This window comes from Pelobates fuscus, chromosome 4, assembly GCF_036172605.1.
Source record: "Pelobates fuscus isolate aPelFus1 chromosome 4, aPelFus1.pri, whole genome shotgun sequence".
Taxonomy (NCBI): domain Eukaryota; kingdom Metazoa; phylum Chordata; class Amphibia; order Anura; family Pelobatidae; genus Pelobates; species Pelobates fuscus.
Window position 1 is genome coordinate 119,795,628 of NC_086320.1, and position 9,319 is coordinate 119,804,946.

Sequence of the window (9,319 nt, forward strand, 5' to 3'; positions counted from 1 at the left end):
CGACATACCAGGACATATCTCCTGCTTGGGAATTATTGGAGTCACACACCCAGGCATCAACTGCCATCACAAAATGCAGTCCCTCTCCCTTTACTGGCATGTTTGCAGAGCCACAGGGCAGAGAGTAACACATGCATAGAGTATATCTCACTCTCTTTCCTGCCAGCCCCTCTTCCAGCACATCAGTAATACAAGGTGGACATAATTTATACCTGGGACTGTGACACAAATCAATTAATCAATCAATCAGTCAATCAATCAATCGGTCAAGAGATATATATCTATATAAAGGTAATGTACGAAAGCATATTGGAAGTAATATGTAACTTGTTATTCAATATACTAATTCTTACCATACCGAAAACATAGCATTATGAATTAAAAGCTAATCTGTTCTTTATATTTAATTAATAATTTTCAAAAAATATCTTGGAAGTCTGCTTCCTTTTGGAAGGCAAATGAGTGCTGCATAATTACTAGGAATAGGAAGAGTTTACAGTGTTTTTATTTCCAAATCGATGCTTAATGAACTGCTCTACAGATCTCGTTCTGGGCATAGCACCAATATACATGGTCCATTCACAGCTGAAATAGAGAACAGATGGCACCTATTTCCCCAAAGTATTTTTCAATCAGGATCACGAGTCTAAGTAGGTAGACACAATTCATTTCTGCAAAACTAAGGAAACAGCATTCAAACTATGAGTATAATTTTGATGACTACCAACTAAAAAAAAAAGAAATGTTGTACACCAATCAGGTTCCAGGATAGTATGTGTTTATAATTTGGTGTATTTCTCTTGTAGTATGTGTGCACCATGTTGCTTCACCTTTGTGAATTTTCAGGTGCCAATGGCATTTAGCATAAAATGGTAGCCACCATGTGCTCATTGGAAAAAATGATGATATTTTGGTTACTTTGATAGACAAGTCTTTTTCAAGTGTCTCCGACTTAGAAATGCTGCTCCAAGATGACAGATGTCCTAGTGATAGAAAGGCCATTGGCAAATTACTGAGCAGGTGTGGAAGTATGGCTGATATTTTAGTTTAAAAATGATATTAAACCAGGTTGCTCAGTTCACACGTCCTCTCTACATGTGACCTTTTCTTCAGTAAAGGCCAGCAGCCGATGTGCCACTCAGCTCCATTTTTAAGTTTTGGTTTAGTCACCGGTTTATGTAACCTCAAAATTTCAGGACTTGCATTTTCAGATATGACGCTTGCAGTATCCCCAGCGTGATATAAATTCATTACAATATATGCAATATTAAATTATGCAAAAGAAATGACACCTTGAACTCCTATGCTTTAAAATGATTTCTTTACAGATTGCCACCTACCTGGAAAACACTTAACCTGCATAGTTATTATCAAACATTCCCTGCTAGATCTTATAGCGCACTGATACACAGTCATTGTGAAAGATTCTACACATTCTATAGAGGGCTCAGTTTTAAACCTGCACCTACTGATGTTCAAAATATTGAAAAAGTGTTAAAGTGATTAAATATGTTGAAACTGCATAATGATAGTTTCTGCGAACAATTGTCTACTTTGACAATATATGAAATGTAATCTAGCTAGGTGGAAGTGATGCAGCTCTGAGACTGAGAAAATAGAGAATAATGATTGTAATATTCGCAGATAGTGTGATATCACACAATGCCAGGTTTGGTATATGAATAAATGCATTCGCCCGATTGTTAATCTCAAAATAATTGAATTAAGATACACAATTCAAACAGTTACAGGTTACAGTGAATTGATTGTGGACTAAAAAAAAAAAAAAAAAGTCTTCATATACGTCTATAGGCAAATATGTGTGTTTGCTCTCTGTGATGTCATTGGAAAGATGTGACATTAACAATCGCAGTCATATTTCAAAGCAGAATACTTTGAGAGACTCTATGCTGCAGCAGTAAAGTAAAAAATGCACTACCGTTGTCAAATAAAACTGAAATACAAGCATACATCCAGAATAAACCTGTCACTGTTTAAATCAACAATTGCTCAGTGCTGATCTTTTATAAATAACCACTGCTCTCTGGTTCACTGTTAGCACTGTGATTTTAGCTGAAGAGGTATAATGGGCCATCTCACACAGGCTGAGTATATACACTATGCAATGGCTGATATACTCTAAGAAATCATTAACCCTTTGAGGTCATAATAAGGATAAAGGCAAATTGAAGCTATGCTCAATCCTCTAGATCTCAAAGGGTTAATGAGAAGAATTAAAAAAAAGGATTTTTTTTAACCCCTTAAGGACACATGACATGTGTGACATGTCATGATTCCTTTTATTCTAGAAGTTTGGTCCTTAAGGGGTTAAAGAGTTATTTTATTCATTGTGTGTAAGTAAATGTAAATGTCATAAAATGTGACTGTGTACACTGTGTAATGACTCATTTAACAAGTCAAAGAAAGAAATCCCTAACTAAAGGCAATAGCAGCACTTACCATGGGCTATTTTAACACCTGCAGGGAATTATTGTTGGTATCATTTTTACATTTGTTTTGTGAATATTTCCACTTCGTGGCTTCATAAAAGTATGACTGTTCTGACACCATATTGCACAGAAGCTTAAAATACAGATTACATGTCTTGCTATTTTCAGTCATTTAATATGGGGAATCAGTATACATGGATTTAAAATCATTATTTATCTTAATAACTTAAAAAAAAACTACTTGCTGTTATTCAAAATAATTAAAAAACAAAATAAAAACTGAACTCAATAATTATATTGATCTAGATCTGACTGTAGAACAGGTAGGTTTTACATTGGAACTTTTTAGAATTCTGAATTGTATTGTGAGTGATCAATGCAATTTTTTTTTTTAGAAAGATAGTATAAACCTATAAGTATCCCTGACAACCAATCAGCAGGATTATGACGACGGAGATGCTGAAAATACAGCTATCAGTGAAATGAACCAAGCATCACATCTTTAACTAATGCATCTGATTATTTTTTTTTTATTATTTTTTTTTCTTTCTCAAAATGGCAGTGCCAAAATAAATATTTTGTGTTGCAAACGCTAGAGGGTCATATGAACGGAGACAGGGATGAAGGGATGATGCACCAATGAGGGGGGTCATAAAACTCACCCCCTTTCTTAGTGCATTGATCTCCCACGTCCACCTACCATTGACTCACCGGGAATGAGTGGAGGAAGTCAAAGCTGCTGGCCAACGCGAGCAAATCGGGAGCAACTTTGCTGGACAAGAGGACATGTCAGCTCGGGGGTCCCCCTCAGATCTCCAGCGATCTGATCAGCGGAGCTTTCCTTAATCCATCTGCTATACACTGAATATCCACCAGCAATAGGGTCACACAGACAGCAAGCCCTGCTCCCATTGTCCTGCCACGGTACTCCAGGAGACTCTATACCTCCTCCATGCTTCATTATACTGGGAAGTGAATTTTCTTTCTTTTTTATTTAATTCCCACCTCCTCCCGGTTCTGTGCAATGCTATGATAGACAAGCTCCCTGTGCCCTGGGGAGCTGGGCAGCCGGGCAGCCGTGCACTTGCAGTGTAGAATGGGCTTAGAACGCCATGGAACGCTCTGTATCTCTCCTGCGCAGCATCTCTGGCTGCCCTGGCGCTGTTGCCTAGTTACAAGATCCCTGACACTGGGAAATTACTGCAGGGGGGCAGTCACTGCGTTACCTATCCAACTCGGCTTTTTGTAGGAGGGGGGACAGACAAGCAAGTCCCTCCTCCTCTTGTTACCTCCCTTTTCTCTCGGCACTTTAGCTTCATATTCCTCGTTTTTTTTTATTGTTTTCGCATATGATGGCTTGTGTGCAGAGCTGTCATGGGGTCCCTGGTTATATTAAACGCAAAGAGACCAGGGAAAGGGGTCATTTAAGTTTTCACTGACGATGGCATTCAGTATACACTGAAATAGGCCCAGAAATGAAAACATAGTGAGATTTAAGTTATGGTCGATTGCAAACTTGCACAATACATATTAACATATACAATACATCTTAACTTATTGAATCCTGTGCATGTTGTTATCCAGCTCCCTTCGCTCAAACATTTTCATATTAATATTTTAGAATCAAAATACATCAAACAAGTCCACTGGGTGATGTATGAAGATAACATTCATTTATTGAGGCACTCTTTTTTTTGTGGTAATAGTAGTTTGAGGGGTTAGTCCAGTTTGTGGTTGTGTGTTTTTGTGTTTATTTAGGTTGGATAGAGTTCTGTGAAGACAAATAATAAAACCAGTACACCTTTATCATTCACCACACAAAATCTTCAGAAAAAAAATAGTTATTATTAAAGCACTGAGCATTTTATATAAATATTGGTACTTCATACCCTTTTTTTTTTTTTTTTTTTTTTTTTACAGGGACCCAAATTGCGGTCACTGGTTTCGCTTGTTGACCCATTTTTCCATTGTAAAATTGATTTAGCGACCTGTTGTTCAGCTGTGATATATGACAAAACAAATTCTGCAATTGCCATCATTAGACCCTTGCACTGTGAATACAATTCATCAAAATGTGGCATTACTATAATATGTGCACAAGGTATATAGCAGTGAATGAATTATTATTGTATGTTTAATTGAAAGCATGGCTAGTGGCAGAAACGGGTGCCTCTAAAAAATCTTAAGATGCCCACAGGCACAACAACATCACAGTATTGGCCTGGGCATATGCCCAAAATGAGTGCCACATGGAAGTGGATGTACAGATTCAGAGGTCTGTTCACTTAACATTAAATTAATGGGAACTGATCAGTGAAATCAAATTTAAATTCCCTTGTACCAACAATTCAATTTAGTGTTTAGGGTTATTAATTAAACATCACATACAGTATGGCCTCAATGATGTCCTAAATTGCTTATGTATGTATATTTGATTTGTATGCAGAGCAACACCAAATATCATGTGTTTTTCATTGTCTTTGTATTTACTCTGTGGATTTGACCTACCAGTGTGACAGAGGTGGATTAAACCAGGTTACAGCATGACTGCTATTACTTACCTCTAATTGGTGTTGTGAGTACAGCTGCTCTTGATCTATAGATGGATGTAGCTAAAAAAGAACAGATCATGCTGACCTGTTTCATCTAGTACAAACCTAATATTTACAAAGCTTCTATCACTGGAAAAGATTTCCACTTACGTGACGAGAGCGATACACAGTTAAACTATTAAATGCATTTCATTTGATATTAAAAGAGATATACAGAAGCATATTTAATTTGGATTAAAGAAGGAGAGCTTACAGTAACTGTATTAGACATAATGTTGGTTAACTGTTGATGAAGGGGTAGGTAGGCCAATCTTGTATTTATGCAACAATAATTTATATCCTCTGTATATTATTATTCTGCTTTTCAACAGCAACATTAATTGACTTGAGGAGATGAATGAAGTTTTGTAGACATATTTACTGCCAAGAACTATTTTGTGATTTACCAGCTCTATTATTTATGATAAAAAGCATAGTTGACATCTAAAGACTTTTTACTTGGCTGGAGAAAAAACAGAAGTCTCACAACTAATGAACAATATTTTTTATTATTTTGTTAAATTTCTCCAAGAACATTTAAGCAAGTGGGTGTAGACCAAAATTACAATTTTAATGGAACAAAAATTGCAAAACCTAAGGTTATTTAGGGTCATATAAATTGTGAAGGAACTATTTACTCTACCTTTTTAGAGTCACTCTCCTCTTACCCACGTTAGTCTGTAACTGGAACATGGCACCTCCAAATAATGACCCAGTATTCTCAATATGCCCTTATTTGTGGTAGAAGGATGAGCTTTAATAGTTACATAGTTACATAGACTGAAAAGAGACATGCGTCCATAGTTATAAGTGAGAATCAAATCATTCCATGCTCTAGGATTACTTTGATTTCACACTCTCTTTTTCTCATTTCCCCCAGTGTAGGTGATAGACTGTCTTTTCCATCTTATCTCTGTCACTTATGCTTTCCTTAGAATTGTTTCAGTCTCTGTTTTCCAATTTATATGTCTACGTTTATTTTATGTGATGTGTGTGGAACTGCACTCACTCCCATCACTCTGAGCCAGGGTGCTAGCTGTACGGGAACCAAACACCAGATTCTCAATTTTGTAGAATAGAATGAAAGAAGGTCCAGGCACTCCTTGGTTCAAGACAGGCACTTTATTGGAACCACAGCAACGTTTCGACCAGAAGGTCTTTGTCAAGCTTGACAAAGACCTTTTGGTCGAAACGTTGCTGTGGTTCCAATAAAGTGCCTGTCTTGAACCAAGGAGTGCCTGGACCTTCTTTCATCCGTTTATTTTATGTCATCTCTCCTGTGTTTTGAATACATTTTCCTATGTCAAATCCCTATCCCTATTATTGCTTGCTCAACAACTGTTCTTGTAGAAGAGCTAGGAAGAGGAAAGTACTAATGATTACAGAAGGGTACAAGAGGTTTAAGAAAGGCTAGAACCATTTTCAAATGTTTTAATCTATATACCAAAACCTGTTGAACAGCAAAATATGTAAGTGACTAAAAATTCTCTTACCTGAACAGGTTGTAATAAATGGAATGGAAGATTACTATTTTCTAATCCTACTATGTTTTATGCAGTACTATGTTACTGCCAACATAAACATATTCTTATGTTTGTTGGGTGCAGTGCAGGGTCACCACCTATTGCTTTCGGCAGCTTCTCAATAAAGAACTCCTGCTTATTGTTTTGAAATCCTAAAATGAAGTTGCAGAGATCAGACCAGGGGTAGTCAGCCAGATGTTTTGTTTCAAATGTACTGAAATCATGAGGCTATTGTATTTTCTCATTAGTTCTGACATCACAGTCCAAAGGGCTAGTAGAACTTTTTTTATAGCCAGGATCTCTTCCCTGCCCTCTTAAAACCCTATCTACTTTGCCATATTATCCGTTACCATACTATCCACCAGTTTCCATGGCAGCCTGAATCCTTTCATCAATCTTTACCCTAGCTGTGTTCCCAAGAGGTGGCTGGTGAAATTTTAAGATGGTAGGGTACCAGACTCGACATACAGAATTTGACGCCACCTTATCTCTGGAAACCCCACCTCCTGAAATATTACATTTATGAAATATTAAAATAGCTGTCAAAATAAATAATAATAAAAAAAACAATTCAAAACATTATTTCATTAATCTAACCTTATGGTCGCAGGAGATATGACCAGAAGATTGCGAAGAAGTGGCACTGCATTAAAAGGGTTAAAACAGACAGGGCTTAAAATTTGTAGTCTTATGCTACTAGCCAGGCCTTAAAAAAAAAAAAAAGGTCAGACAGCCCTAATGCAAATAAATTATTTTCTCCTTGCACTGTGACAGACCAAGGAAATTAAGGAGGAAGTTTTCTGAGCTTCTGTTCCATCCCTGGACTAGAGCTCAACTATCTGCACTAGCACTCCACTACTGCACTAGCACTCACACTCAATCTCTACCCCCACTCTTAAGCAACTCTAATTGGCATCCCATTGTGGGAGATGGGTGACAGATGGGAATCCACCTTTTGGTATCCTTGCGCTGGGGGGTAGGAGGAGTGGGGCAGGGCAATATAATTTCTTGCACCAGGGCCCTCTTTACATTCTTTCTTTTTTTTTTTTTTATCTTTTATTTCGTGGTTTGAGTGAGCGTCATGCAATTAACGTTGTTACATCCATGTGGACACACAGGTCCTGTGTTGAGTTACAATTGAGTTATAATTGTTTCATAATTTACATACAACGTGAGTTGTACCATTTTGCATGTTAGTATAGTTGATTTGTGTTTACCATCTCAATATTCAGTATTGAATACTTCAGTGGAGCACTGAAATACTGACGACCTTTTGGGACCCTGCACTGTGGTATCAGCGGTTTTATTGTTTATATATGCTGATTGTTTTCTTTTTTATTCTTGGGCTGTATGTTATGGACTTGGTGCACTTTTGGTACTAGTACCTTATTTTTGAATATTTGCACTTTAATATTGCACTTTGCACTTTTAACCCCTTAAGGACACATGACATGTGTGACATGTCATGATTCCCTTTCATTGCAGAAGTTTGGTCCTTAAGGGGTTAAAGGACCACTCTAGGCACCCAGACCACTTCAGCTTAATGAAGTGGTCTGGGTGCCAGGTCCTTCTAGGGTTAACCCATTTTTTCATAAACATAGCAGTTTCAGAGAAACTGCTATGTTTATGAATGGGTTAAGCCTTCCCCCTATGTCCTCTAGTGGCTGTCTCATTGACAGCCGCTAGAGGCGCTTGCGTGATTCTCACTGTGATTTTCACAGTGAGAGCACGCCAGCGTCCATAGGAAAGCATTGTGAATGCTTTCCTATGTGACCGGCTGAATGCGCGCGCAGCTCTTGCCGCGCGTGCGCATTCAGCCGACGGGGAGGAGAAGAGGAGGATCGGAGGAGGAGAGCAGGAGGAGATCTCTCCGCCCAGCGCTGGAAAAAGGTAAGTTTTTACCCCTTTCCCCTTTCCAGAGCCGGGCGGGAGGGGGTCCCTGAGGGTGGGGGCACCCTCAGGGCACTCTAGTGCCAGGAAAACAAGTATGCTTTCCTGGCACTAGAGTGGTCCTTTAACATCTGCACCTTACTTGCCCAGTTCAGCATTATGTATTAGTGAGCTGCTATACCTATGGGTTCCTGTCTATTATATACTTGAGCACTTGTTATCGTGCTATTATTTTATTTACTTCTGTATTAATAAATTACTATTTTTATCTGGATACCAGTATATTCATTATATGGTTCTTCCCCTCATGCACACCTATTTAGTGATTGTGGCGCCCTGTTAATCTATATATATCCTTCGTTTACTATTGGATTTGGAGTGTCCAATTTACAGAGGCTAGCCTGCACTTGGTTTACATTTAAATTTTCTTTCCCACACACCCACCTTTCTATTTTCAATAAAAAATAATCCTTCTTCACCCTTCCAGGGCACGCCGCGTACTGAGCTCCGCAGGGCGGGTCAAGGTTTATAAAGCCTTGCCACGCCCTGCAATTAGGCTTAGAACACTCTGATTGGTTGGTTTAAGCCAATCAGAGTGCTCTGTGTCATTTTACACAGCGTGGGAAAATTCCAAAGAACTTTCCCACGCTGTGTAAAATGACACAGAGCACTCTGATTGGGTGGATTTCAAGCCACCCAATTAGAGTGCTCTGTGTCATTTTACACAGCGTGGGAAAGTTCTTTGGAATTTTCCCACGCTGTGTAAAATGACACAGCCACTCATGGGTGGGGGCCGTGGGGGAGGACATTAGGTCCCCCCATTGGTATTTAGGGTCCCCACCCGCCGCTCAGGGGTGGGGGCCGG

The 9,319-nt window shown here is 38.6% G+C and overlaps 1 protein-coding gene across 2 annotated transcripts in view; it reads right to left on the bottom strand.

Annotated features, from left to right (window-relative positions):
* The window catches only part of TMEM200C (transmembrane protein 200C), a 47,237-nt gene extending 43,607 nt beyond the window's left edge, over positions 1–3,630 (bottom strand). The window contains exon 1 of one of the 2 annotated variants that reach the window (XM_063450461.1): positions 3,162–3,630. The gene's annotated coding sequence lies outside the window, so the exon portion shown is untranslated. Of the gene's footprint in view, positions 1–3,150 lie in introns of both variants that reach the window. The other variant, XM_063450462.1, reaches the window with a different exon arrangement.
* Positions 3,631–9,319: the final 5,689 nt, after the last annotated feature.